The sequence below is a fragment of the Etheostoma spectabile genome, chromosome 11, assembly GCF_008692095.1.
Source record: "Etheostoma spectabile isolate EspeVRDwgs_2016 chromosome 11, UIUC_Espe_1.0, whole genome shotgun sequence".
Taxonomy (NCBI): domain Eukaryota; kingdom Metazoa; phylum Chordata; class Actinopteri; order Perciformes; family Percidae; genus Etheostoma; species Etheostoma spectabile.
This window is the reverse complement of record NC_045743.1, coordinates 21,294,823-21,299,961: the sequence shown is the minus strand read 5'-3', so window position 1 is coordinate 21,299,961 and position 5,139 is coordinate 21,294,823. Positions and strand designations below refer to the sequence as shown.

The following is a 5,139-nucleotide window of genomic DNA, read 5'->3' as shown; positions in this document are numbered from 1 at the left end:
CAAGGCTAATTTAAATGGTACACGTACACAAAACGCCTCCCAATATTTTTCAAAGTTTCAAAATCAGGCATAGCAGGGGACCCCTAGCTGAACGAGAGACAATCAGGGACACCCTAATATTGTCTACCCTCTGGGTCCCTCGGGTGCAAATTTGACCCACTTTCAAAATGGTCATGTTCAAAAATCAAGAATCAGTGGGTTTTATATGACAAAGTGTCAAAAACAACGTGGATGTTTCAATCAACGCTCTTCACAAGGGAGGATATAAATGACCAGTTCACTACTTTCATTGAATTGGGCGTTTATTCAGTTTTATCGCATTCAAAAAAAAACCTATATATATATGGGCTTAGGAAGAACATTGAAAAAGTGTCAAATGTCAGAAAGAAAAACTTGAAAAATTGCAAAAAAAAAAAAACAAAATACATACACCCAAAAAAACGCGCAGGAAAACAACCTGATAAAATAAGGAAAAAAAAGTGACCAACATGTTTGGAAAACGGGGACAAAAAAAATGAAAAAGGACAAAAAAGACAAAAGTTGGTTATATAAGAATACCAAATTGTGAGAGGGTGCAGGTCAATGGAAGCAACAGATGACCCGGGCTACAAACCGTAAAGGTGTCCTAAACGCCTTTGCATACTTTTTATGCTGCACACAATACTATGCTATTAAAATAGTATTGAAAAATTCATAAGTTCATATATAATATCATGTGTGTGCACATTGTTCGTCGCACATGTGAATCTGTATCTATGATGGCTATCTAAGGACAAATAAAACACGTCACAACCCCAAATAGGATGATTTATCATTGCTTATAATATCTGGATGTCATGCTTTCTGTCTATGGGAGGAGACATTAACTTTGAAGAAAAAAAAACTACACAATATTTTGATGGACCCCCTGCTCCGGGTTTGAAATATAGGACACCCTACAGCAGAAACACACTGCTACGCAGAAGCGCCGCAACTTAGCCATGAAGCGTTGACTTATACCAGATGTGCATGCTTGGACCAGTGTGGTCCCAACGCATGGATTTACCCTGCAGAGATCTGAGGACCAGGTAACCATAGTCCTCAGAAATCCACTGCAGGTTAGAACTCCAACACAAACAAAGCCAAAGGCTTAATGAGTGATATCCGGAAGAATAGCAGGGCTGCCAACTTTTCCAAAAACCTTGGAGTGAGATTTGGGGGGGCCAACCCATATTTTGCCGCGTACAAAGCAATTTCTTTGGGTCTTTCAGCATCATTATACTTCAGGGTTTAAATTGGGATTTGTTATATGTGGGGGGATGGTGCTCTCCCTAGGGGGGTCTGGGGGTATGCTCCCCCAGGAAAATGTTTTTTAAAAATAAACCATTAAATGGCACTTTCTGGAGAGTTTTTTTGCAAAAAAAATGGAGAAATCAAGTCTTACATGATATGTGCAAAACTGTATGGTTAAGAGCCTTTGCATTGTTGTAGTATCAACAGGTATTAGGGCATTCAGCATTTACATTATTAACTTCTTCTTATATAAGAACTGACCCACACAATGTGCCAAACATATTGAACCACATGAAGAGACAGTAGCGTATGTCAGCAACAGCTGAGAAGATTTGGGTCTGTGGTGAACAGCTCCAGGAGTCCCTGGTGTAGGGACCAGGGACCCAAAGTTAAATTAATGTTGAGGGATCAACTAGACCACTGAAATTCTAAAAAATGAGAACCACTGAGTTACATAAGTTCTATTCCTTTTACCTTTGTGCCAATGTTCAGTAATGTTTGGCCCTCATCCTCTGTACCCCACTTAATGTTTTTACTTTTTTGTGAAAATAAAGACTATTTGTTCATTTTAAAAAACATCAAATTAATTATTTACAGTTACATTTAGAGATGCACAGAGGTTAGAGATGCACAATAGTGGCCCAACGTTGCAGTATTGTATTATATATATATATATATATATATATTATATATATATATATATATAAAATATAGTATAGCTCAGATGTGTTTCACCAGATTTCAGATTTACAACTTTGTGCCCATTCAAAATATAACTCCTCCCATCTCTGTTGTCCGAGATTTGGAGAGTTGTAATATAGTAGCTATATATAGTATAATATAGTAGGCTATATGGTGTAATATAGTAAGCTGTGCATGTCATTGCTCCGCTGATATGATGGATCTCATTCAGACCGTCTGACAGACTCAGAGGCCCCCCCCCCACAGTCTCTGAAAGCACAACTAGTCGATCACAAGTGGCTCAACAGGTAAAAACATAGATAAACTCATCTTTCAGAAATTTGACCGACCGGGCTGACACTTCAGCGTGAGAAATCGGGGGTGTGGCGTGTGCGCGTGTGAAACCAGTCAAATGCGTGTGTCTCACGGCCAATGCGTGAGAGTTGGCAGCCCTGGAATAGCCGTCGGCAATGGAGCACATCCTAGAAGTGAAACGTCAAGAATGTAGACTAAATACTGTAGCTATTAACCTGTAAACAAAAGGGAACTCATGAAACGGCCACAGATAGTGAGCGTGTACTGTTTGTGCCGGTCCTAATACACAAACACACATTACAATTATGTTTGAACTGTGTTCTTTACCAAACAATTTCTCTCTCGGTAAAAACAATGAAGGTCAAAGAATCTATTTCCAAATTCAGGTTTTATGAAAACTATTGTGTCCAGCCCTTATAGTTTGTGGTAGTTGTATTAGGTACAAACAGGCTACAAGGTAGGCTGCTTAACCGGACAATAATATGAAATGTCATGTGAAAAATGGAACAGCTAGCAAGAGCTACTATTAAAAGAGATAGTCACTGAAACATTGCAATTTGACAGGGAGATTGGCAGTCAGCTCCTTAGATTAAATTGCAATTACCACTATATATTTTCTTGCCTGTGTTTTGGTAGTTATGTTGTTTGGTGTCTGCTGTAAATTTACCAGTTTGGGAATCACTGCCTTTTAGCATCCCCTGCTTTATCTTCTATTTTAAAATAAATGGGACCTCCATTTACGAAATAAACATCATGCTGTATTGATGAAGACTTGACAGTAGCGACTGAGACAATACATTCATTAAAAATGTTTATTGAAGTAATCAATCAAGTGAGAAGTAGGCTCATTTCCCCATAGACTTCTATGCAATTGGGCCAGTGGAGTTGCCCCCTGTTGGCAATGGGATAGAAGGCAGGTTTATGGCACTTCAGCAATGGCTTCACTTTTCAAACTATATACACTATTGACATAATAACATCCTATAATGTGACCCCACATTGCTTTGCGCCACATTATAAAGCCATGGGAAAATGTAGGTAATACGAATGTACTTGGCAATGTATTAAACCAGCCTTTGTTTCCAATCTTTAGTTCTTTCAAAAATAAGACTTGAAGTAATCTTTCTGGGGGTGGTTAGAGATGTAGCATCAGGGTCATTATGAGGGCAAATAAACAAAGTAAAGCAAATGTCTGCAAGACTATGAATGCCATGGCAACAGCACACACGAGGTGATTGTTTTTCTTCTTGAATACTAGATTGAGATCAGTGCTCAGCTGTATTCACGACTCCAACTAATCTGTGTAACACTTCAGTGGGCTGACAAAAACGTAAGACAAATACTAAACCTGGAACACTAACATGGAACCAGCACTCACTTATTTGTAGTGGTTGTAGAGGAACATCTGAGGCCCCCTGGTGATTTTATTGCCACTGTATCACTCTCAGTGCCACAAATGTGAGAGGGGAGGGGGTCGGCTTTTTGTTCTGAGAGTTACTGCAGCTTTGTGTTGCAGGTGAGGAATACGGGCGCCAACTTTCGGAGACAATTCCAACCTGCGTCTGAATAAAGGCCAGGCTTCTCTCTGCTCTCATTCAAGCTCTTCACTTGAAATATTGAGATGCTCTTCACTAGAATATAAAGGGAAAAACCACACAGGAGGGATTAAAAAATGGGGGCATGGCTGTGACTACAAAGTTTAATAATTCCCTGCTGGGTTTATCTCTGCCAAACACAATATTTTATGTTGTTGAATTGAGCGGGGGACAAATAGGGAGGCGGAACAAAATGAACACCTGCATGTGCGATTATAGATTAACACACTTGAGTTATAGCGATGCACTCTCGGTGCACTCAATAAATTGAAACATCGACTTTAATTAAATGTATTATGTCAACGCGTTCCACGTATTTTGATTAAGTTAGTTGAAACCAAAAATATTAAGTTCATTTCATTTAATTAACGTATCTTACAGTAGCACAATGATTGTTAATTCAACTAATTATTTTTTAAACTTTAGATTAACAAGATATATTAAGCTTAACCTAATAAAGTGAGGTATGTCATATGAACCAAAAAAATAAATGTACATGCTACATATTTTGCATGTGTCCTTTTAGCCTATATCTTCTTTGTAGTCATGAAATAATACATTTAAGTTGTTGTTTTTTTGTTTTCATCCAATACAAGTTTTACTATTTACTTTTACATAATTCAAGTTTTTCATATGGTTCCACACAAACTAAGTTGGAAAACAGAACCTATTTTTTTGTATTCCTTTATTCACCAACACAGCAGTGGTGCGGTAACATTTTGAGGCAATTGTACTACAGTAACATTACAATGCAGTAACATTTGAATGCATGTACACACGTTTAACATGGAATAACAGCTGCAAATATTAAGGGATTGATACTGAAGGATTTGTTAAAAAATGTATCAATAATTCTGACTTATAGGAAACGAGCCAACATTAAGGCAAATATTTTGTGGTTTCTTTAGTTGCACAGTAAACTGAATCTTATGTGTGAAATGTAAAAAATAAAACATTTTAGGTTAATGTATAAAATGTCAAAAGGTCAGTTTTGCCCAAACAACTAATAGAAAACAGTTTGAACAGATAAGTAATGAAACACTGTTAGTTGAAGCAACTGTTGTCAACTTCCCTAATGCAGAACAACAATTTCGGCAAAACTTCCCTTTGTGACAGTATATATGTATATATCTAATAAAGAGGTTTACAGTATTCAAATTTGTTTGTAACAAAATAATGACGTGTCTACAGCCTGGCCACTGATCGCGTCCAGATCAGCGATTGGCTCATTCACACAGTTTGTACTTGGGCAGCTGTACCTTAGTTGAGAGTCTGC

The 5,139-nt window shown here is 37.8% G+C and overlaps 1 long non-coding RNA gene across 1 annotated transcript in view; it reads left to right on the top strand.

Moving 5' to 3' along the window:
• The first annotated feature begins 4,529 nt into the window (after window positions 1-4,529).
• Window positions 4,530-5,139, top strand: part of LOC116697865 (uncharacterized) — a 19,265-nt gene continuing 18,655 nt past the window's right edge. The window contains exon 1 of the long non-coding RNA XR_004334066.1: window positions 4,530-4,540. This is a non-coding gene — a long non-coding RNA (uncharacterized LOC116697865). The remainder of the gene's footprint in view (window positions 4,541-5,139) is intronic.